This window comes from Pongo pygmaeus, chromosome 15, assembly GCF_028885625.2.
Source record: "Pongo pygmaeus isolate AG05252 chromosome 15, NHGRI_mPonPyg2-v2.0_pri, whole genome shotgun sequence".
NCBI classification, from domain to species: domain Eukaryota; kingdom Metazoa; phylum Chordata; class Mammalia; order Primates; family Hominidae; genus Pongo; species Pongo pygmaeus.
Genome location: NC_072388.2, coordinates 62,295,994 through 62,321,735, shown reverse-complemented (window position 1 = coordinate 62,321,735; position 25,742 = coordinate 62,295,994). Strand labels below are relative to the sequence as shown.

The following is a 25,742-nucleotide window of genomic DNA, read 5'->3' as shown; positions in this document are numbered from 1 at the left end:
GTGGCAGACAGGCCAGGGATGCTGCTAAATATCCTACAGTTCACAGAAGAGCTGCTCACAATAAATAGTTATCTGATTAGCTTGGATTGGTGGCAAGTGCCTGCAGTCCCAGCTACACAGGAGGCGGAGGCAGAAGGATCACTTGAGCCCAGGAGTTTGGGGTTAAAAAAAAAAAAACCACCAAACCAAAAAAGAGTTATCTGGGCCTGACTATCAACAGTGCTTTACACAAAGGAGTTAGGGTGCTCTGTCATACAACTATCTGATGATTCCTTTGCTTAAACCGATTCTACCTCATTTCTTATGGCTGCATGCCACACTCACCTTTAGTAGATCAGAATTCCTTGCCTAGAGCGGCTGGCTACTCTTGACTTTGTGTTGCTGTTTCTAGCTTTTTCATGTTTTGCTCAGCGGTAGGGACAGGCAGGCCAATTTAGTAGAGCTTGGCAAAGTGAAGCCTGGTATCTTCTATGAGGCTATAAAAGTTGTCTAAAGATGCAATTTCTGGTTCTGATAAGGCTCCTGGTAATTCCTGGACTGGAAGACTTGGCTATCATTGTTTTGCTGTGAAGTACTCCTTTCCACTCAAATGCAAAAGTAAAACACACACATGCCACCATCCTTCCCAACCAAACCAAAACAAAAAAACCCAACAAACAAAAACAAAACACTTGATGATCAAGGAGAGCCTAAGATAACTCTTCTTATTCCACATTTCAAGTTTGTACTTGATCTGTGCCATCATACAAGAAACCCAACTGGTATGACTGTCCTGAGTGCATTTCCAGTGAAGAGGCTGGGAGAGTCCAAAGAATGTTTTGAGTCATCAGATCCTTTTAAAATGTCAGATTCTTTCCATGGGATTAATTTAAACCTGTTATGACCCTTTAAAAATCTTTATAAGAGGCCTCAGAGCCATAATAACATGGACTACTGCTTGTTTAGTAGAAGTCTTTCTAAAGGGCACCTCTATATTTGGTTTAATTTTTTACATTGTCAACCATCATGTAAGAGAGAAAAAGGAATTTTTGAGTCCTTAACTGGAAAGAACAGCTGCGTGGTGCAGAAAGTCTCATGAAGTAAGTCTCCTTTTGAATAAAAAGGAAGCTCTCCCATTAGAAAATAAAGCATTATTATTTTTTCTTCCTTTATCATGACAATTTAGGTTTAGGCTAAGCATATTAGGTGTATATAAAGGCGTAAAAAATCAGTGTGCCTTTAAGATAAACCTGTAATTCTTGTTCAGAGGTAGTAAGCTGTAGGTCGGGTTATTGAACAGAGAATGATTAGGTTTCTTTTGTGAACACAGAGTAGAAAGTTTCTGGGCTCTTCCAGGGCCTAGGGAATGGAAAAATTTCCCCTTTGTTTCTTGATGTGTTTCTTTGTCCCCCTTGTTTCCTTTATTGTCTTACTTTAGTGCTCCCCAATAAAAATATGATACCACAAATGTAGGACACATGTAATTTTAAATTTTCCAGTAGCCAGATTTTAAAGAAGTAAAAAGAAACAGAAGAAATTAATTAATTAATTAATTAATTTTTTTTGAGATGGAGTTTCATTCTTGTCACCCAGACTGGAGTGCAATGGTGCGATCTCTGCTCACTGCAACCTCTGCCTCCCGAGTTTAAGCAATTCTCCTGCCTCAGCCTCCTGAGTAGCTGGGACTACAGGCGCATGCCACCATGCCTGGCTAATTTTGTATTTTTAGCAGAGACGGGGTTTTACCATGTTGGCCAGGCTGGTGACGATCTCCTGACCTCAGGTGATCTGCCCACCTTGGCCTCCCAAAGTGTTGCCATTATAGGCATGAACCACCGCGCCCAGTCTGAAATTAATTTTAATAATATACTTTCTTTAACTCAGTATATCTAAAATATTATCATTTCAACATGTAACCAATATAAAAATGAGCTATTTTTAGATTTTTTTTTCACACTACATCTTTGAAGTCTCATGTGTATTTTATATTTACAGCATATCTCAATAAGGACTAGTCATACTGCTTTTTTTTTAAAATTATAGATTCAAGGAGTCCATGTACAGGTTTGTTACATGAGTATATCACTCTATGCTGAGGTTTGGTTTCGAATTGAACTTGTTATCCAAATAGTGAACATAGCATCCAGTGGGTAGTTTTTCAACCCTTGTCACCTGGCTTCCCCCTTCTGAAGTCCCCAGTGTTTATTGTTCATATCTTTATGTTCATGTGTACCCAATGTTTAGCTCCTACTTATAAGTGAAAATATGCGGTATTCGGCTTTCTGTTCCTGTGTTAATTCAGTTAGGATAATGACCTCCAGCTGCATTCACGTTGCAAAGGACATAATTTCATTCTTTCTTATGCCGCATAGTATTCCATGGTATATATGTTCCACGTTTTTTTTTTATCCAGTGCACTGTTGAAGGTTGATTCCATATCTTTCCTATTGTGAATAGTGCTATGATAAACATGAGAGTGTAGGTGTCTTTTTGGTTGAACAACCATTTATTTTTCTTTGGGTAAATACCCAGTAATGGAATTGCTGGGTCAAATGGTAATTCTATTTTTAGTTCTTTGAGAAATCTCCAAACTGCTTAACATAGGGGCTGAACTAATTTACAATCCCATCATCAGTGTATGAGTGTTCCTTTTTCTCTGCAACCTTGCCAACATGTTATTTTTTGACTTTTTAATAGTACTCATTCCGACTGATGTGCGATGGTATCTCGGTCTGATTTTGATTTGCATTTCCCTGATGATTAGTGATAGTGAGCATTTTTTCATGGCTTGTTGACTGCTTGTGTGTCCTCTTTTGAGAAGTGTTTGCTCATGTCCTTTGCCCACTTTTTAATGGGGTTGTTTTTTTCTTGTTGATTTGTTTGAGTTTCTTCTAGATTCTGGATATTAGTCCTTTGTCAGATGCATAGTTTGCAGATATTTTTTCCCATTCTGTAGGTTGTCTGTTTACTCTGTTGATAATTTCTTTCACTGTGCAGAAGTGCTTTAGTTTAATTAGGTTCCACTTGTCAACTTTTGATTTTATTGCATTCCAGAATGATGTTTCCTATGTTTTCTTCTAGAATTTTTATAGTTTTGAGAGCTTACATTTAAGTCCTTAATCCATCTTGAGTTAATTTTTGTACATGGTGAAAGGTGTAGAGGTCGAGTTTCGTTCTGCATATGGTAGCCAGTTTCCCCAGCACCATTTATTGACTAGGTAGGACTAGTCATATTTCAAGTGCTCAGTAGTTATACGTGTCTCGTGGCTGCTATATTGGTTAGCACAATTTTATTTGGCCTAGTTCTTCTACTCTGCAAGAATTTTACTACTTATTAGCTAGAGGTCATTCAGACTTAGGTATTCATATACTAACATATACATAAAATTTAAGGAAAAAAGTATGTTTATAGTTGCTTACCTCAGCTACTTGTTTTTAAGATACTCAAAATATATCATGTTTCAGCATTGTAGGTGATGATATAAATTGGCCTGGACTTCATTGGATTTGTGGCTGTGCATGTGCCAGTTTTCTAGTTCCATGTATTGTTTAAACATTGATATGTAGCTGAAAAAGGCATCACTCAAAGAAAAGGAAGATGACTTGTACTTGAATTAAATTCTGACATACCATGATAGAAATGTTCTAAATCTCGGTGTCATCAGGAAGCTTGTTGATACCTGAAATTAAGAATTTTGGTATTGGCTGGGCACGGCAGCTCATGCCTGTAATTCAAGCACTTTGGAAGGCCAGAGGGCAGATTGCTTGAACTTAGGAGTTCAAGACCAGCCTGGGCAATGTGGCAAAACTCCATCTCTACAAAAAAATACAAAAATTGGCTGGACATGGTGGTGTGCACCTGTAGTCCCCCAGCTACTTGGGAGGCTGAGGTGGGAGGATCACTTGAGCCTGGGAGGTCAAGGCTGCAGTGAGCCATGATCGGGCCACTGCACTCCAGCCTGGGTGAGAGTGAGACTCTGTCTCAAAAAAAACAAAACAAAACAAAAAACAAAACAACAACAACAACAACAAAAATTATGGTATTTGGTGACCAACATTGAGTGTGGGGCTATATAAACCCATGAAGAAGAGTTTTGGGACAAATAGTTTGTATTGAGTGAGGGTATGTGAGAGGCAGTGATACTTGAAAAGTGAATTAGCAATTTTTTATGTTCATTTTTTACTTTCCAAATCTTCTTTGGTGAGCCTATACTATTTTTAAAATCAGAAATAAACTACCCCCCCAAATTAATGCAAAAAGTAATTAAATCAAAGCAAGAACAAAACCAAAATTCCAATACCACCAATATTACACAAAAGTAAAGAGGTTCGAAGACCTGGATTCTAATTCTGGTTCTGTTGTTAACCATCTGTGTGATTTTGGATAAGTCAGTTAACCCCTCTGGGTTTCCATTTTTTCATCTGCAAAACCAGAAATTAAAGTTGCTTAGATTCTTTAGGTCTTTTTGGTCATGCAGTTGGGTAACACAGTTCCATGATAGCTTTCATGAAAGCCTTTTTGGGAATTTTTAAATTTATATTTATATTTAATTTAATTAATTAATTTATTTAAGATGGAGTCTTGCTCTGTTGCCCAGGCTGGAGTACGGTGGTGCGATCTTGGCCTGCTGCAAACTCTGCCTCCTGGGTTCAAGCAATTCCCTTGCCTCAGCCTCCCGAGTAGCTGGGACTACGGGTATGCACCACCACGCCAGGCTAATTTTTGTATTTTTACTAGAGATGGGGTTTTGCCATGTTAGCCAGGCTGGTCTCAAATTCCTGACCTCAAGTGATCTGCCCAACTCAGCCTCCCAAAGTGCTGGGATTACAGGCATGAACCACAATGCTTGGCCCTTTTCTGGGAATTTTTTAGAAGGAATTATAGAGTCTAGGGGATTCTCCTAAAATCATTCACACGGCTGGGTGCAGTGGCTCACACCTGCAATCTCAGCACTTTGGGAGGCCGAAGTGGAAGGATTGCTTGATCTCAGGAGTTTGAGACTAGTCTGGGCAACATAGCAAGACCCCGTCTCTACAGAAAGAATAAAACAAAAATTAGGTAGGCATGGTGGTGTGCCCCTCTAGTCTTAGCTATTTGGGAGGCTGAGGTGGGAGGATTGCTTGGACCAAGGAGTTTGAGGCTGCAGTGAGCAATGATTGTGCCACTGCACTCCACCCTGGGCAACAGAGCAAGACCCTGTCGCAAAAAAAAAAAAATCATTCACTGAAAGAATATTTATTAAATGCCTGCTAAGTAGCAAGCAGTGCCCTTTAGCAGGAAAGCATTTGGAAGAAATTGTCCTAAGTAGGTGTGTGGGTGAGATAGGGGTGGAAGGAAGCAAAAACATGAGAGTGAATAATAGAAATAAAATATTTATGTAATACAGTATAATGTAAAAGGTGCTTCCCGGTTTTGTGTCTCATTTGATGTCATTTTTTATTTTGGAGACATGAGGGAGAATATAAGGAAGCAGTTGAGACCATGTGAAGATAAATAAAGAAGAGGAAGTTACTAAAACCTTGATGGTACTGTAATAAAGCAGTTGGAGTCACCTGAGAAAAGAATATTTGGACTGAATCTGAGAGGAAAATTAAGAAAAAGTGATTGTGTTGAGATGATCAATGTGAGGATAGAATCCTGAAATTAAGTGTTGTTGAGTTGTAGAAATAAGAGGAAGTATTCTTTGACAGAGGAAATACATAGAGCATACACTATTGAGATTATTACTGGGTTTAAAGATGTTTTGAAAGGTGAAACATTAATTTGTATAGAAAGAACTAAAATTACAAATTTGTTAAGACCCTCAAAACATAGATATACCTATCAGGCTTTTATAGCAGTCTCTGAATGCTTTTCAGAAATCATTAGATTGATTTCAAAATGCCTACATCATTGGCACTGACCCCATCCTTTTATCCACACTTTTCACTTCCCTTCTTTTTAACCATTCTCAAGCTTCTCCTCTCCAAACTACTCTCCTGAAGAAGCAAAACATCTATTGGTGTTACTAGCAACAATGTTTAGGAGCATTGGAGAAAAAGACAAGAGGAATTTAAGGGGGGGGGGTGGTAAATGATAATAGTTCTAATTCCAAATCTGATTTCCTTCTGGACTGTATCACATTTCTCTTATTTTAAAATGTCTTAACAACTTGAGCTAATGTTTATTTTCACTTTCAAGTAATATGACATTATGGAAATTGAGGCAATGTGTTAAAATACTAGGATATTGGTTTTGTGTTACTTTTCTAGACAAATAACTTTCTCAGATTCTTCCTAAGGTAGGAAGTATTCTTGTTAGAGGGCCTGGGTATAGGTGTGGGTTTATGGACAGCTGTATTGGAAATACATTATTTGTTACAGAAGCATGTGGGTTTGAGACAGTTCAGCTGTATTCATGTTATGTGCTGGTCTCATAGGACTACAAGGATGCAAATATAATTATATATAATTCAAGAGGGCAGATATGATTGCATCATGCAGTCAAATTAAGTGCTGTAAGAGAGATGTGAATGAGCGGCTCCTGCAGCTCAAAGGATGGGAGAGATCACATCAGGTTCAGGGAATCAGCCAGGAAAGTCTTCATGAAGGAAGTGTCATTTGAGAGAACCCTCTAAGGATGGGTGGAGAGAGAGGCTGGAGTGGAAAGGGGCCTTCTAAGTTAACAGACCAGGGGTTAGACATGGGATTAGCCGAGCCACAGGCTGGGACTTAGAGTTTATGCTGGATGGTGGGGAAGAAGGAGGCAGGAAAGCAGGAACAGGATAGGAAAGGAAATGGGAGGGTGGGAAACAGTGGAGTACTGTGGACCACATGTGTTTTGCAGCTTTATATTCTGTTATAACCCAAATGATGGTGTTGGTAAACACTTGTGATGGGATTTTTGTATCTAGTGTGTATATAATTTAGTATACATTTCAAAGTAAGAATACTGGCCTATATACATAATAGATATTTATGTATGAATGTGTGTGTAACTTATAGCAGAAAAGAGTGTTTCTTTTGGGATTTGTTAGGGAACCTGCCATTTGTGCAAATGTTTCTACTTGTGAGCACCATGAAGAAAAATTGCTCCCTGGTAGAAATGTTTAAAGGATCTGTGTGTGTGTGTGTGTGTGTGTGTGTGTGTGTGTGTGTGTGTAATGGGGAAAGAAAGATGGGTGGGGTGGGGGGAGGAGAAATCAGGAGAGGGGAGGAGAGAAGTGGGAATTGGGAAAAGAGGACCTAGAACTTTAAAATGTGATTAGGGTACATTTTTTAGAGGAAATGCCTTTAGGGGACTTCGCCATCAAAAACGTTTGTTGTCGGCCAGTGCAGTGGCTCATGCCTATAATCCCAGCACTTTGGGAGGCTGAGGTGGACAGATCACCTGAAATCAGGAGTTTGGGACCAGCCTGGCCAACATGGTGAAACCCTGTCTGTACTAAAAGTACAGAAATTAGCTGGGCATAGTAGTGCATGCCTGTAATTCCAGCTACTTGGGAGGTGGAGGCAGGAAAATCACTTGAACCTGGGAGGTAGAGGTTACAGTGAGCTGAGGTCGTACCACTGTGCTCTAGCCTGGGTGACAGAGGGAGACTCAGTGTCAAAAAAAAAAAAAAAAAAGCTTGTCAGTATATGTACAATGACAAATACAATAGTGTTAATTCTTATGAATTACTAAAAGTGAAAACACTTGCAGACTTTTATTTTTCTCTACCTTAAAAAAATCTTGGCTGGCTGGGCGCGGTGGCTCATGCCTGTAATCTCAGCACTTTGGGAGGCCGAGGCGGGTGGATCACCTGAGGTTGGGAGTTCGAGACCAGCCTGACCAACATGGAGAAACCCCGTCTCTACTAAAAATACAAAATTAGCCGGACATGGTGGCACATGCCTGTAATCCCAGCTACTTGGGAGGCTGAGGCAGGAAAATCGCTTGAACCTGGGAGGCAGAGGTTGTGGTGAGCCGAGATCGTGCTGTTGCACTCCAGCCTGGGCAACAAGAGTGAAACTCCATCTCAAAAAAACCCCCAAAAAACAAACAAGAAAAACAAACCATGGCTTAGTGCCTGTAGTCCCAGTTACTCTGGAGGCTGAGGCAGGAAAATTGCTTAAGGCCAAGAGTTCGAGACCTGCTCGAGCAACATAGTGAGACCTCCTTCTCTAAAACACATAAAATAAAATAAAATAAAATGGAAGAGGGCATTCACATATCTTAATTCATATTGTTGCCAGTATGCTTTTTTTTTTTTTTTTTTTTTTAAATGAGTGTAGCAGTACCAGTTCTTTTGTGAATTAGATAACAGGCTAAAATTCTGTAAAAGAAATTGATGTTGCTTTTGGATAGAACGTTTACTTTTGTGAAAACAATACAAGTAAAAAAGCTGTTGTAAGAAATGACTGTTGAATTTGAATATATTAATTGCTTCAGAGGTGTTTATTTTTCTTTTCTTAATGTGCTGAAAAACTATTTAATTTTAAAATAAGAGTGCTGTTGCATTGTTCCTTAATACAGAAGGATTGTTGAAAGTGCAACCTCTCAGGAAAGATGAGCGAACTTGTTTTTTGTGGGTAGTTCTTTGCTGCTTAGGATTCCTGTAAATTTAAAAGATACTATTGGCTTATGTGTTTTTATTGTGAATTACTAAAATATTAGGCCATAAAAATCAAACTTTGTGGTGCCCTGATAGTGTTTTTAAACCTCTCCATATCTTTTGCTAGCTTAAGGAAATTGTGAAGGACTTTGAAAATATACTTGGCCTAGACTTAGAACTTACTGTGTCTGGCCTTCCCAATCTTTTCAGTAGGTTCAGAATACTTCTCTTTGGTTTGAATTATAATTTTGTTTCTTGTGGTTCCAAAAGTTATCTGTAATAGCCTCGTTCTTGTCATTGCCTCATTCTTAAGAAGTTGCTTTTTTTGCTTTTGAATATTTGTGGGTGTTTGACACAGCGTATGCTTAAGACAGATGAAAAAAATACTAATAATAGTGTTCATGTGAGCAAGTTCTTTCTGAAAAAGGAAATGCTTAGAAGTCCTTGGTGCTCTTCTTTACACTTGATACTATTCTTTGTGTGTGTGTGTGTGTGTGTGTGTGTGTGTGTGTGTGAGAGAGAGAGAGAGAGAGAGAGAGAGAGAGAAAGAGAAAGAAAGAGATCGATCATATCCATTCTGATGCCTTCAGTTTCCCCTCTCAGACTTTTTAGTCTGTATCTCCAGGCTAGAATTTTCTCCAGTCCAGACTTGTATTTCCAGCTACTCCTTGGTCCGGTCCCCTTCACAGGTTTCCTCCCTTTAGGGAGTGGCCCCATCATCTCTGTTGTGGCCTGAGCTTCATTGCTTTGGGCCCTGAATCTTTCTGCTTCTAACTCCTTGGGAGTTTTTTTTTTTTTTTTTTTTTGGCGGAGTCTCACTCTGTCACCAGGCTGGAGTGCAGTGATGTGATCTCGGCTCACTACAACCTCTGCCTCCCCGGTTCAAGCGATTCTCCTGCCTCAGCTCCCCTGAGTAGCTGGGACTATAGGCGCGCACCACCTGTCCCGTCTGATTTTTGTATTTTTAGTAGAGACAGGGTTTCACCATATTGGCCAGGCTGGTCTCGAACTCCTGACCTCGTGATCCACCCGCCTTGGCCTCCCAAAGTGCTGGGATTACAGGTGTGAACCACCGTGCCTGGCTCGGGAGCTTTTTGAGTCTGTGCTGCTCTCTCCTTCCCCCATCTCGGCTCTGCTCTTTCCTTTCTTCCTATTGTGGGAATGTCAATACGCCTCTATCTCTAGCGTGGCGCGGCCCCTGTGGACCCACCTTTCATGGAGCTGCCTGCAGCAGCTGGTAGTGTGCTCCCTTGGACCCCACAGCAGAAAATGGAAGCTCTCGGATCTGAACCTGCCCAGCTTCTCTCTAGTGGCGCCCTCTTTCCTCCTCCCAGTTCATGGGGAGCTGCCTGCCGTGAATGCGCTGTGTACGTGCACCTCTCTGTGCCCTTTCTGCACGGGCTATTTATTTTCTCGGCTGGGAGAGCCCTTCTTCCTCTTGTGATTCTGGCCAACGTCTTTTTGCTCTCTCAACAGTTGGCTCAGATATCACTACTTCTTTGAGGGAGAACTAGGTATCTCCTCCCCATTCCCACTGAGAGCCTTAATCTCCTATAGTACTTACCACACTGATGTCATAATTAGGCGAATATCTCATCTTCTTTATGTCTGCGAGTACATTCTATTTAAAACTGTGACCCCCCCCCCATGTTCCTTTCCTTGCTCTGCTTATTTTTTTCTCTTACACTTGTTCGTTTCAACGTACTGTATGATTTTTTAAAAAAATTTTTATTTATATTTTAAAAGTACAGATGAGATCTTGCTATGTTGCCCAGGCTGGTCTTGAACTCCTGGGCTCAAGCAATCTGCCTGCCTCAGCTTCCCAAAGTCCTAGGATGACAGGTGTGAGCCACTGGGCCTGGCCTGTATTATGTTCTTATTTCTAATGTTTATTATCTGTGCGTCCTGCTAGAGTGTAAACTCCAGCAGGACAGAAATCTTTGTCACTTTTGTTCACTGCAGTATTGTCGGTACCTAGAACAGTGTCTGAGCCCTAGAAAATGCTCAAAATTATTTGTTGAAGGAATGTGTACTTGTATGTTGAGGGCCCAGCTCACAGTAGGCCTTGGGTAAATTAAACTGATGATGAATAGTTTATTCTGTTAGATTTTCTAGGGGCTGTCTGACTATGCCTTGTTTTGGTACTTAAAAGTAAATATAATTAAACACTTTTAAGATTTTTATGCATTCAGATAAAATGTTTTGTTAACAGTCTGGTTTACTCTATTTATTAGTTTCAGATGTCCGAGTCAGCCAGATGTGTTTCATGCCTTCTCATATTACCCCCCTTTCTTGCGTAAACCAAAACCCAACAACTAAATAAATAAAGATTTCACCAAAGGTCATGTTTTCAGAATACCATCTAAATAGAGGCTAAAATCATGCGTGACCCATGGCAACAGTTTGTTGTTGTTGTTGTTATTGTTTTCCAAGGCGGAGTCTTGCTTTGTCACCCAGGCTGGAATGCAGTGGTGCGATCTTGGCTCACTGCAACCTCCGCCTCCCGGGTTCAAGCAATTCTTGTGCCTCAGCCTCCTGAGTAGCTGAGATTACAAGCATGCACCACCATGCCCGGCTAATTTTGTATTTTTAGTAGAGACGGGGTTTCACCATGTTGGCCAGGCTCGAACTCCTGACCTCAGGTGATCTGCCCACCTCAGCCTCCCAAAGTGCTGGGATTACAGACATGAGTCACTGTGCTCGGCCTCCGTGCCAACAGTTTTCAAACATTTTTGCTCATATAGGCTTGAAAGAATTTTGTAAAACAATGTATTTTTTGTATTGATTCTGAAAAGTTTTCTTTCCTACATGTTTACATAGTTGCATAGCATGTAATTTCTAGGATATTTTAAAATGTTGACATTTAATAATTAAATTGTTTCATTACTTTTATATATGTATTTAATGGTACTGGTGGACAGCAATTTGTTTCCTACCATCATCTTCTAAAAAATTGAATGAATTCTTTAACTGTTTGTTGAAGTTGTATTTCCATCGTACTCACTCCAGAATTTTGTCAGAATAAAAAATATTTTTAGACTCAAAAGTCTTATTAACCGATAACCCTCTCATACTTCTCATACTTTAAAAATATATCATTTTAAAATAAAAAGAGTTAAAATGTCTTGTGACCATGAGGCTATAAATGTTAATTCAATTCAGAAGTAAACAGAATTTGCCATTGCCATTATCACATAATTCAAACTAATATAAAGGTATTACATTTTGATAAATGATTGTTAAAAATATTAAATAGTTATTGGAAATGTATCTCAATGAAATGCATAGGACTGTGGCTTTTTTAAAAATTAAATAAATGAGCTCTTCGTACATGGGTGAATATTGATTATTGCCAGAATGGGGATTTAGCATCAATTTTTTTTTTTTTTTTTGAGATGGAGTCTTGCTGTATTGCCCAGGCTGGAGTGCAGTGGCACGATCTCGGCTCACTGCAACCTCCGCCCCCTGGGTTCAAGCAATTCCCCTGCCTCACCCTCCCTAGTAGCTGCGATTACAGATGTGCGCTACCACAACCAGCTAATTTTTAAATTTTAAGTAGAGACGGAGTTTCAGCATGTTGGCCAGCTAGTCTCGAACTCCTGACCTCAGGTGATTCACCCACCTCAGCCTCCCAAAGTGTTGGGATTACAGGTGTGAGCCACCACACCTGGCCAATTCTATTTCATACTTTTCTTTTTTATTGTGATACAGCACTGACAAATCCTAATTATATAAATAAGAGATAGGAATGGGAAGTGTTCTGTTATTGCAGCATCACTCAATCCCTTGAACTATTTCTGAGTTATATGTCAAAAATCAATCTATCACCAAAAATTATTTTTGATGACAACTGGTTAGATCCTCCTTCAGTATTGTTGAAAGCGGATAAACTACTAGATTTGCAAAAGAATTTGTTTTCCAGTTGCTATTTTCTTAACACTCAAACTGACCCTTTGGTGACAGGGAGGGAAGTGAGCTGTGCTAAGGTTTGAGATCAGTGAGCAGGTGTGTTTCTCCTTTTAATGTGAGAGAAGGAGGATTTTGAAAGGGAAGCTGAAAAAGAAGAATTTGCAGTGCCATTGCAGACAAGATTTCAGGCTGGCGGTTTTAGGATGAAATACATAAAAAAATGGAGTCTGGCCGGGCACAGTGGCTCATGCCTGTAATCCCGGCACTTTGAGAGGCCGAGAAAGGAGGATTGCTTGAGGCTAGGAGTTCGAGACCAGCCTGTGCAAGAAATTGAGTCCCTATGTCTATCAAAAATTAAAAAAATAGCAGGGCATGGTGGCTTGTGCCTGTAGTCCCAGCTTCTTGGGAGGTTGAGGTGGGAGGATTCCTTGAGCCCAGGAGTTGGAGGCTGCATTGAACTATGATCACTCTACTGCACTTCAGCCTGGGTAACAGAGTGAGACCCCAACTCTTTTTTTTTGAGACAGGGTCTCGCTCTGTTGCCTAGGCTGGAGTGCAGTGGCGTGATCTCGGTTCACTGCAGCCTCTGCCTCCCAGATTCAAGCAATTCTCCCACCTCAGCCTCCCTAGTAGCTGGGATTACAGGCACACCAACATACCCGGCTAATTTTTGTATTTTTAGTAGAGACAGGGTTTCACCATGTTGGCCAGGCTGGTCCCAAACTCCTGACCTCCCGTGATCCACCCTCCTCGGCCTCCCAAAGTGCTGGGATTACAGGCATGAGCCACTGCACCTGGCCGAGACCCCAGCTCTTAAGAAAAAGAAAAATTGAGGCTGTGGAAATGGATTTCCTTAAAATTATCTGTGAAGTAAGATTGGTAAAAGATTGGTAATTGTTGATCCTGGGTGATGAGTATGTGAAGGTTTATTATACTGTCCTTTCTACTTTTGAGTATATTTTAATATTTGTATTACAAAAAGGACAAACAAAGCAAAAATTCTTTGTGGAAAGTTTTACCATGTATGCATTCAAATTTGAGTAGCGACCTTTGGTGCGTTAACACCGTTAGTCTGAGTGTTAACAAAATAAGGCATTCTTTTAGGTTGAACCAGATGAAATTTCCAATATTTGACCATCTTGATGTATAAAATTGGCACTTGCATACGGTTTAACCTAATCTTTTATTGCATATATTAGTTCTTCCCTCTCCATCGGTTTCATTTCACTAACTGGGATTCAGCGAGAATGTTTTTTTAGGTCCTCCCATTCTCAGAGATCGTCCTTTTCAGTTAAGATTTGTTGAAAAGAATTTTAGTTTGTTAGTATGATGTTAGGTGCTACATAGACTGAGTTATACAGGCAGCCACTTCTTACCTTTATTGTTCTAAAGACTTAAGTTATGTTTTGTTCAGTGTCTGTTCTAAGTGTGGACAAACAAACCCGTCAGTTCATTTAGCAAGGTGCCAAGTGAATGGAACTAGAATGTTTAGGGACAGACAGGTGGAGCTTTCACCTGAATAGTACCTGAGAAGTTGGCTTTATTTATTTGTTTATTTTACTATAAATGTGTGAGGTAGGAAAACAAGGCTGCCCAGCTTGTGGCAGTTCTGAGGATGATCCTTGAGGGCTGATGTTGGCCTCCAGTCTTTGCTGAGGAGAAAAGCACCCCTCCTCCCCCGCCCACAGCACCATGGGAGAGAGGCCCTGGAAGTTGACTTTATATAGAAGTTCATCTTCTACAGAGCTCAGAGTGTATCTCTGTGTGTTTTCATCTTTATTATGAAATCTGGGCATAACAGACTGGAGATAGGTATTGTTCTTAATGATTTTTTTATTTCTTCTTTCTTTTTTTGAAACAGTCTCACTCTGTTGCCCATGGTGGAGTGCAGTGGCATGATCTCAGCTCACTGCAACCTTCTTCTCCTGGGTTCAAGCATTTCTCATGCCTCAGACTCCCAAGTAGCTGGGACTACAGGCGTGTACCACCATACCTGGCTAATTTTGTTTTTGTATTTTTAGTACAAGATGGGGTTTTGCCATATTGGCCAGGCTGGTCTCGAACTCCTGGCCTCAAGTGATCTGCCCCGCCTCGGGCTCCCAAAGTGCTGGGATTACAGGCATGAGCCACTGTACCCGGCCAGTGATTTCTTTATTGAGAAGGAGATTGGGATCTAGAGAAGTTAAGTGACTTAATCTCCTCTCAGGGTAAGTCAGAATTGGAGCCAGGTTCTCATGGTTTCTCAGTGTGTGCTTCATATCCTAGATTAGTGGTTCTCAAAGCATGCTTTGGGGATCCCCAAAGGTTCCTGAGACCTTTTCAGGGGTCTGTGAGGTCAAAACTAATTTTATAGTAATACTTAAGACATTATATGTTTTTCCCTCTCTCATGACTATACTGTGTTTTCCAGAATCTACATTACCTGTACTGTTGCAAGAAATTGAAGCAAAAGTGGGTTTTGAGAATCCAATTGCTTTCTATTAAGCCAGACATTAAAGAGATGTATAAAAGTGTAAAATGGTGCCACTTTTCTCACTCATTTTTTTTGAGGAAAATGTAGTTTAAAGTAGTTTTAAAAAATTTACGGTTGTATTGAAATGAATAAATAAATATTAAAAATTTTCCCATTTTTAATTTTAATGTGGTAAATATTGGTAGATATAATCCATATTTTTAAGAAGCTCTTTGAGATTCGGAATAATTGTGAAACCAAAAGTTTCATTGAGACCTCTGGGTTTCAGTTTCACCATTCTCAAAAAGAGGCCAGATGTTAGGTTGCAGAGGACCACAAGTTGTCATTCGATGTGTCCCAAGTCATTTGAAAATAGTCTGTTTTCAGTTCTACAGGATAGATATCCACATCATAAAAACCTTTATTCAATTTGCCCTTCTTTGGTTTCCTTATATGTAGTTTCAGCAGGTGACCAAGTATTAACTGAAGCTAAGCTATGTCATTTTTATTTCCCCATTTGAAGTAGGAAAGTAGCCTCAAGTGAATATTTGAAGGATCTCCAAGCTGAATTGTTTGTCCATGTTTTGTGTAAGACCAGTATCAGTTGGGCTTCATTGTTTCTCTCATGTGGATTTTTGGATTTGTAGTTTCAGTATACATTTAAAAATTATATATATATATATATATATATATTTAAATTTTTTTCTCTTAAAAGGGGCCATGCTAATCTTCTCTGTATCATTCCAATTTTAGTATATATGCTGCTGAAGTGATAGCACTTCAGTGTACATTTTTATTAAGAGCTTTTTCAGTAAGATCCTGTATTGTATAGATAAGAGACCCTTAACCTTATGGCTGCCTTACACTTTTCTTTGAAAAGGTTTAAGGACCTTCCTTAAAATGAGTATTTGCATTTATTTGGCAATTAAGTTTTATAGGTAATGTATCTAATTTGTTTTTCCCTTTTTTTTCTTATTCCCTCTTCTCCTCTCCTTTCCATCTCCTTTCTCCATTACTGTTTTTTTTCTTTTCTCCCCTCCCCTCTTTTAATTGCCAATATGACCTTGGGTGAAATACTTAGTCTCTATGTATCTTGGATTCTCCATTTGTAATGTGTGATGTTGTGAAATAATTTCTGTAAACCACATAGAACATTGCCTGGCTCACTATCAAGGATCAATAAATGTTAGCTGCAATTTTTGTTGTTGTTATCATTAAAGCAGGTTGGCAATTCCTGGAATGTATTGAGTACTCAATAAATGGTGGTTATTTATATTATTTAATATTACCACATTGCACATTTGCTTTTAGATGGTCTATTGAGTTTGGCTGAGGCAGATATGTAGTAGGTGTAGTAGTAGTATTATATGCTGTCTTAATTTTTTAGTGAGAATGGTTTTCTTTTTTATGAAATGGTGCAGATGCTGATACTCTATGGCTGTAATCCAAATATTTAGTAGGTATTGTGGCCTTTATAAGCCTACTCCTGAGAACAGCCCATTAATTAAATGGGAGGTGTGGAGATTTGGTCCTTGTAAATCACCATTCAGAAATGGAGATGTATTGGATTCATATTTTGTGTGTGTGTATGTTTGTAGTAAAGTCATAAAACAGACTCTACTACTCTACAGTCTGAGTGCTTCCTCTTGTTCTTAGTTTTCAGCTGTTAGTGGACACTAGTCAGGTATAATAAAGTAGCTTCTTATTCAGTTAAGTTTATGTTAAATATATGATCCTATTTGTGAATGTCATGAATAAGTAATTTATAGATTATTTTATGATTACTAATTGTTAATGGATCTAAAGGCACTTAAAATTCTAAGGCTAGAAGAACAGTGACCACCAGCAGTATAGAGTTCTGTGTGCCGGTAATATACCCATATAGTAGGGCATTGAATGCCTAAAAACTACTAATCATTGATTGATTAATGTAACTATTACTTGGGTAGACAGTAGAGTCTGATTTAGAAGTCACAGTATGGTATGTGATATTTGAACTGATTCAGCAGGGATTTGAAGCCTCCTTATTAAAGGATATGTTATTAATATTATAAACTTTAGTGGAAGGAGGAGTGGTCTTTTTGTAGCCTGTAAGATATGTACTTGAATATAATCTTCGTTACTGAAATATACTTTTGAGCAAAGCATTTATCTTTGGTGAATTTGGGTTTTTCAGTTGCAAAGTGAGTATCAAACCTAGCCAGCCTAGCTCACTGGGTTGGTAGGATCATTAAATAAAATAACTCATTTTGATCCAGTGTTGGGCCTTCCATGAGAACAACAACAACAACAAAAAGCAAAAGGGGGGGAAAAAGAAGAAGAAATAATACATTTTGAGAATGCTTGAAAAACTTGAGCATTATACAGGTTTAAGTTAGCATTCTTCCTACTTTCAAATGTGAGGGCATTGTTTGTGGAATATTCTGACTCCAGCTTGTGTTAATGCTTTTACTTTTTTGTTGTTGTTTAGGTTTATCAATGACAGATAGAAGATTTAAGTATCATAATCCTCTATTTTTATGGCCATGAATTGAAATGAAGAATGTATGTATTCAAGTTTGACTATATAGACATGCATATAATAGCAGTGCTGTTCATGACACTGTAGTTAAGCATTTGTCAGAGTTTCCACTGTAAACTTCCCTTTGAATGTTTTTTCATTTTAGCTTGGCTTTCCTGTGGGTTAAAATTATAGGGCCTGAATATTTTTGGATGGAAACTTTTTCCTTCTTTTTAATAGGGCATGAATGCATGCTATTAAAAAAAACTATCTTTTCTTACATTTTTTAATATTTTATCATAAAAGTTTTAAAAGCCACTTCTAGGCAGTGTTTTTCTTTAAATCATTAAGTGTGTTAAATGCTGTGACTTCATACCTATAAACAGTTTTTCTTTGCCTTTGTAGTTTTTCCTCTAAAAATTGTCAGTCTTCAATGTATTATCTAAATGAAAGATTCTAAATAATTTTTGTAAACTAATTGTAAGATATAAAAAAACAGTGATATATTGAACATCTGGATACCCATCCCAAGTTAAGAAAAAGTAAACTGCCTAGAATTTATAAGCTTCCTTAGACTTTCATCACTAAAAGTGTTCATTGGTCTTTGATGTAAGTATTTGTAAAGTGTGTTGGAAACAGGCCAGGACTTAGACTGCCTCTTTATATCTAGACATCCCCTTCTAATGGATGTCATGTGGTACATGTGTTCTGGTCTCATGTGACGGATTGGGTGGCTCCGTGACCCAAGACCATCTGATCTATAGGCAAGACATAATGTGGCCCAGAGCTTCTACCCAACAGAGATGAGAGTGAAATGGTATTCCAGCAGAACCTTTCTCTAGGGAAGTTTGAATTTGATAAAGAGCTGTTGAAGGCAGGAATAGATGCTGAAAGACCCAAGAAAAAGAAGCAAAGAAGTGATAAGCCATGTTGATAGGGCAGGGAGGGTGAGGTGTGGGTTGATCTGCCTTGATCATCACTTCACTGAAATTACTCTTGTCAGGGCCACTGCATGTCACATGTCTCTTAGCAATGTTGGACACTTGTCCACATTTTCTTTGTAGAAACATACTCTTCTTTGGCTTCTGTGACCCTGCTCAGGTTTTCCTTTTGCCTCTGGCTGTTTATTCTCATTCTCTTAGCTGGCTCTTCCTCCTCTACTCAGCTTGTAAGTGTTGGGTTTCTTCAGAGGTCCTTCTGCTTCACTTTCTGCACTCTTGCCATAGGTGAGTTCATCCGGCCTATTGGCTTTAAGACCACTTATATATTACCATTTATATGTTGTTGGTGCCCACATTTCTTTTCTTCCTTTTTTTTCCCCCCAAATATGACATTTCTTTTGCTTTTCTTCTTCTTCTCTTTTTTTTTAAGATGGGGTCTCACTCTATTGCCCAGGCTGGAGTACAGTGGTGCAGTTGTGATTCACTGCAGCCTCGACCTCCCTGGGCTCAAGCCATCCTCCCATCTCAGCCTCCCGAGTAGTTGGGATTATAGGAGCATGCCACCGCGCCCACCTGAGGTGCCCGCATTTCTATCTCTACCTCACCCTTTTCAGACTTTGGCCTTGTATATACAATACATTTCCATGTATATGTCTTATAAACATCTCTAATGTAACACATTGTCAGTGTAACACTTGATTTCCCCCACCAAACTATTTCTTCCCTCTTTTACTTGCTGACTCCTGTGTTCACCCAGGTGCTCAAACCAGACAACCCGGCTCCCACCCACTGAACGTGGAGAAGTGGGGCAAGTGCCAAGAGTCACCTTTGATCCGTCTCTGTCTGTTAGTCACTTTTCACCTCTGTATTCTCCCCCAAGAGTAGTTTCTATCAGCAAGCACAATTGATTCTACCAATTCTTTTTCCAGTAAATTATCTCTAATTTGTCCACTTTGTCTCCAATCCTTACCACGATTCTGTAACAGTTGCCTCCTATGTAGCTGTAGTCTCCTAACTGGTGTCCCTGTTTCTTATCTTGCCTCTTTTCCATTCATTCAACTCATAGTGACCAGAGTGATCTTTTTAACAATACAAATCATATGCATGTCTCTCCCTCAGGTTTTAATAATACAAACCATGTGCTCACTCCGACTTTAATACTGTCATGATTCTTTACTGAATCTGGAATTAAATCCAGGTTCCTTCTCTTTACCTTTCACTATTTTCTTTTCACCTTGGCTTTTCTATTGCAATTTTTCTGACATCACTAATTGAATTTAATGTTAAAGTCAAATGCATGTGGGTTAAAACTCCCAAGTTTCTAAAAACTTTAAGAGACTTGATTTTCTCTCTCCATCTCATCCCCTTTTCCTGTTACTCTTCTTCATTTAATAAAATCCACACCAAAACCAAATTGCAATTAGCCCCGTCCCAGCCTCTTGAGTCTGATTGCATCAGACATTTCTCAGACTTCCTAGAGAGCTGTTTTGGTTGTTTCATTAGCATTTAGAGGCATTTCTTTAAAATTACAGAAGGTTTTACTCTTGTATATCTTTAGTACACTGTTAGCACTGGAAAATGTCTCAGAGCTTTACTTCTTGTTTTTGCGGGCACTTCATCATCTTGGTTCTCTGTCCCTTCCTATCCTGAGTTTTCTGCCTCATTGTTGAGTTTTCTTTATCTTGTCTCTAGCTTCCCCATGGTTCCATTTTTAACCTTCTGTTCTTAGTTTTCCACTTACTCAGTCATTGAGCTTATCTGTTCCTTTGATTTCAACTTTCACCTTTATGGGAAAACTCTGGAATCTCTACCGTTTAATTTAGCCCCTTGTTTCCAGTTCTATTTCCAGTTCTAACTCCCTTGGAGTTACCTCACATTCCATTGTTGCCACTACAGTTCATGAACTTCCTTGACTAACTTCTCTGTCTGATTGTTTCATTTTTACCGACAGTGTCATCATTCTCCCAACCTGGAAACATTAGTAATCTTTGACTATCTTTCCTTTCTGTTATATCTAATGTAATTTTAAAAATCCCTTTGTTTCTTACCTTCTGGTATCTCAGTCTTCTTTTTCTTCTATGGCCATCAGCTTTGTATAAGCCCTCATAACTCTTCATGCTTGGTTCTGATGACATTGTTTTTGGCTAATTTGATTGCCTCCCTTCAGCCCCCGCTAAAACACTTCTCATTATGTTTGCTCCTGTCCCACATTTCTGTGTTGTCAGCCACAAGAAGCCCAGGTTAACCTGCAGTTTGTAAAGTCCTTTCTGGCCAGGTATGTTCTCATTCCTCCCTCTCGTTTCCCACTCTTTCTAGTTACCTGTCTTCCATGCCCTAGACATGCGTATCTTCTTATAATTTCTCCCGTAATGTGCTCACTCTCACCTCCATGCTGTTCTTGCCTAAAATATCTTCCACTTTTCCTTTGTTTATTCCTTTTTCTATTCATGCTTCCTTTCGGTCCCATCACCAGCTGAAAGCAATTCAACCTAACAGGCTTTTTAATTGACCTTAGGCTGTGCTGGTGATAATACAGATTTGAACTCTCAGTTAGACTTCAAATCGTATGCGAGTTCAACAAATGTCAGGTGTTCAGAACAAAATGAAACAACCAAACTTCTGTGTCATTACATTTTCCTGAACAGTAAATTAAATCCAAACAAGGTTGAAGTCTTGAAGTAAGCCAGCTTTAGTGCAAAGGAGAAGGCTGGAAGGTTAGAGAAGACTTCGAATCATCTTTCGAGAGACTTAACACTAATGTAAAGGCGTCCTTTATTTTATTTTTTTTGAGATGGAGATTGACTCTTGTCACCCAGACTGGAGTGCAATGGCACGATCTCAGCTCACTGCAACCTCCGCCTCCTGGGTTCAACTGATTCTCCTGCCTTAGCCTCCCGAGTAGCTGGGATTACAGGCGCCCGTCACCATGCCCGATTAATTTTTGTATTTTTAGTAGAGATGGGGTTTCGCCATGTTGGCCAGGTTGGTCTTGAACATCTGACTCAGGTGATCCACCTGCCTTGGCCTCCAACAGTGCTGGGATGACAGGCATGAGTCACTGTGCCCAGCCTAAGGGGGCTTTTAAATATTAACAGAAATAACAGGCCAGCTGGAGAATCTTTCTAACTCCTGGTAGTTGCATTTTGCTTGGTACAAAGAGGAGATAGATGACAGAATGCTTGTCTGCCTCAATCTATGTTAAGGAGTCTGTTAGGAAGATTAAGAAGATTAACCCTTCCAGATGGTCCCTCCAGTGTATGTTGTAGGTATTAGATGAAAACAAAAATGATCAGTAGTGATAAGCCAGCTCTCATTAGTCTTTAGCAGAGGTGGGATAGTGTACAGGTGCCAGATTATGGAGGTCTGAAGCTCAGCAGGGCCCCCTTTCAGCTGTGTGATGGTGGGCAAGTTACTAAATATCTTTGGGTCAATTTTTATATGTAAAAATAAGGTTGGTAATACCTACCTCACAGCATTGTAGAAAGGGTTAAAGGAGTTAGTACATGTAAAGTCCTTAGAATAGTGACTGCCACAGAGTAAGTGCTTACTAAGTTTTTACTATTATTATGTATACATGATATGACTGGGAAAGGATGACTCATTCAAGATTTTCAGAAACTATTTATTGTGAAACAGGAAATGGCTCTTTAGAATGCGTATCTTTTTCTAATACCTGACCTGTCTTCAGTGACTCTTGTTTATTTTGGGTTATTCATTCATTAATTAACAAGTGTATTTTGACATTGTTTATAGTCAAGATCCTGAAAGAATATATTGTCTGTAGGAGATCATGATATTTTGAATAGAGGATAGATTCTGAAAAATTGTGAGAGTTGTATGAATGAGGTTCTTCTGGCCCATCTGGGTCTATGAACAATCTATACATAAGACATCTGGCTTTATCAGAAATTTGAAACTTACGCATTTTTATGTGTACTCTCCATTCCCAAAGAGAGCCTGGTGCGTGTTTTTGCAGATTTATGTAATATGAGAGTTTCTGGAATCTAGATGAATGTCATTCAGAGTGGTCTCTCTTGAACTTGCCCCACTTGGTTTTTTTCAAAGAAATGTTGTCATCTGCATGCTGTGCTTGTCTTTGGACTTCAGGGTGGGGTAAAAAATGGTTCAGAAGCTATTGCTTGGTCACCTTTGTAATATCAGGGTGCATTAATGGTACAAGCAAGCAATGTAAATTGTCAAAATTTCAGAATTAGACATTTTCTCTTTTTATTAGGATGCTGTTAACTTTTTTTTTTTTTTTGTAGAGACAGGGGTCCTTCTGTGTTGATCTTCCCACCTCAGCCTCCAAAAGTGCTGGGATTATAGGTGTGAGCCATTGTGCTCAGCCACGTTTTTTTTTTTTTTTTAATCTGTTGATAAAGGCTTGTCTTTATGATCCTGTAAAAGTAGATTAGGTGTCAGTAGAGTCTTCAGATAATTTGCTTGTTTTATGCTGGAAATTCCTATTAAAATTATGCAATTGGATGAAGCCATTTTGTTATTGTCACTATGAAGTATTTTTTAATAATATAAATATGTTCTTCCTAGAGATAACCCCTTAACCCTTTAGTAGACAGGATAATCAGTCACCACATTATCAGAGGGCAAGTCGGTTTTTTTTTTTTTTTTAAACTTATGGAAAGGTTATGAGTGCAGACTGTGATTGTGGAATACTGTGTGCCTTGGGGGTTGGAAGTGGGCTATAAGTAGGGAGGTGGGAGGCCAGATGCAGGGGCTCACGCTTGTAATCCCAGCACTTTGGGAGGTCCAGGCGGCAAGGATCCTTTGAGCCCAGGAGTTCAAGACCACCCTGGGTAACATAGTGAAACACTGTCTTTACAAAAACTACAAAAATTAGCTAGGTGTGGTGGTGCATGCCTGTAATCCCAGCCACTTGGGAGGCTGAAGTGGGAGGATTGCTTCAGCCAGGGAGGTCGAGGCTACAGCATGCTGTGACCGTGCCACTGCACTCTAGCGTGGGTGACAGAGTGAGACTTTGTCTCAAAAAAAGTGGGGAGTGGTGGGGAGGTAGGAGATGAGGAGGACAAAAATCATTGTTTATTGTTTGTAATCCTACTGCCACATTTATCTGTCCAAATAAATGGAGAGGAGGAAGTATTTCATTTTGGTGTAAAGTTACCCCTTCTGGTTCTTTGTAGTGAAGTTGTTTCTACATGTTAGCCATTGACCCAGAATAATAACACTGAATATCTCGCAGCCTTGGCTCTCTTATAGGTAAAATGGGAATATTAACATGTATTAGGCAGGATTTTTGTAAGATTTTAATGGGAGGATATAATGAAGGACCTAAGCTGGAGGTCCATTTCCTTGTCAGGTGCTTTTTTCTTTTCTGTCTCTCAACTTCGTCCATGAAATTCAGATACTTTAATTGTTTTTTTGTTTTTTTGTTTTTTTGAGATGGAGTCTTGCTTTGTTGCCCAGGCTGGAGTGCAGTGGCACGATCTTGGCTCACTGCCAGCTCCGCCTCCCGGGTTCACGCCGTTCTCCTGCCTTAGCCTCCCGAGTAGCTGGGACTACAGGCGCTCGCCACCACACCTGGCTACTTTTTTGTGTTTTTTTAGTAGAGATGGGGTTTCACGGTGTTAGCCAGGATGGTCTCGATCTCCTGACCTCGTGATCAGCCTGCCTCGGCCTCCCAAAGTGCTGGGATTACAGGCGTGAGGCACCACCGCGCCCGGCCACTTTAATTCTATTTTTTCGTGTTATTAATATGTGCAAATCTTGCTTCCCCCTGGACTGTACTTTTTTTGAGAGTAGATCCATTTGTTTTCATTCTTTACAATATATGCCCTTATAATATCTTCTTGTACCTTTTTTTGTAATGTAAAATGTTTTAACTTTTATATTTATCTATATGGTCATTTAATTAGGGTTTCTCTCCATTTGGTCTGTAAGCTTCATGAAGGCTAAGAACATGAAGTTTGGTTTTGCTTAATAATGTATATTTATAGCCTAGACTAGTGCCTGGCATGTAAAAAGTGTTCTGTAAATATTTGTGGAATGAATGAATGAATGATTAAGTTAAACATGGTAGATTCTAAACAAATTCGTATTGTGGGAAGGTTGAAACCACCTATCATATCCCTTCCAGACTTAGTCTGAACCCTTCTAGGAGGCAATTAAAAGTTTTCAAAATTTTAGTTAAGACCTTAGATCTCTAAATAACAAAGTGTGTGGGGAAAAGAAAGGTTTAGAAATACTTTGAAGTGGTTTAGTATTTTATGTTATTTTAGTGGGAGGTTAATACTGTTTGTTTTGAATATGTTGTAAAGAACTCTAAGTGTAAGTTACTCTTATTACTTTTAGTATGTATAAGTATTAATATTTGTGAGTATGATACTAATTTAAAATTTTGGCTCCAAGGACAAAGCTGTCAAACATTGCTTGTTTATTTATTTCCCTTGCACATTTTGCATAAACCTGATTATATCAGAGGAAGCCTTGATGTGTGAGACCCAAGTGGTGTCCTTGTTTTGGCAGTGCTCATCCAGATTGTTGCAGTCTTCATAAATTCTAGCTTCTCTGTCCCAAAAGCTCTGTTTGTCATTCATTCTTCCATCCAAATGCTAACTGTCTTCACCCGTCAGGATTTTGACACGTTGCTGATGCATGTACTGGTAGCTGACTCATCTCACCTATTGAGTCAGCATCTTACCTTTCCTCTAATCAAGTTACAACTTTATTTTGAAGTTATTTCACTGGGTATTATATTAGTAGGTCAAGCTCAATATTATTTTCTTCAAATATGCTTTACACAACCAGACATACCAAAAAGGGAGGGGAGATCTATATGTATCAACAGTTTATATTGTTCATTTTTGAAGAAAAGACTGGCATTGTGTGAAACACAATGCCTAGAATATGGAAAATATTCAGTAAACATTCTGTGTCTTAAACGCTCATGCTATCACTGTGACAAAGCTACTGTTTTTAGGCTCATTTTGTAAAAGATACTAAGGCTCAGCAGTGCTTTTTAACAACAACATTAATTTAGCAGTTAAAGTTTATTGAGCACCAAATGTGTCCCAGATACTCTTCTATGTGTTTTTATTTTTATGTACTCACTTAATTCTTAAGTAAACTCTGTGGGGTAGGTGCTGTTATTATACCCTCATTTATAGATGAGGAAACTAAGGGCCAGAGACTCACCTAAGCTTTCCCAGCTAGGAAGTGGCAAAGCTGACCTTGGACTCCAGGCAGTCTAACTCTGTAGCCCATCGTCTTAGCTGTCACACTATACTGCCCAAAATTGCCCAGCTGGAGCCTGATTAGAACCCAGGTCCCCCGATTTCAAAGTCTGTGTGTGTGTGACCCCAAGGACAACCTCAGCCATCTGGAAGAATGCAGAATGGGCTTACATTTCTTTC

General features: G+C 39.3%; 1 protein-coding gene, 1 non-coding gene and 1 pseudogene across 7 annotated transcripts in view; 1 reads left to right on the top strand and 2 right to left on the bottom strand.

Moving 5' to 3' along the window:
- Nucleotides 1-25,742, top strand: part of PPP2R5E (protein phosphatase 2 regulatory subunit B'epsilon) — a 174,172-nt gene that overhangs the window by 54,444 nt on the left and 93,986 nt on the right. The gene's annotated exons all lie outside the window — the stretch shown is intronic.
- Nucleotides 14,026-14,167, bottom strand: LOC129013448 (small Cajal body-specific RNA 20). Its single transcript, XR_008493924.1, has one exon. It is a non-coding gene; the product is annotated as a small Cajal body-specific RNA 20 (non-coding RNA).
- LOC129013362 (U6 spliceosomal RNA) lies at nt 15,599-15,692 on the bottom strand (annotated as a pseudogene).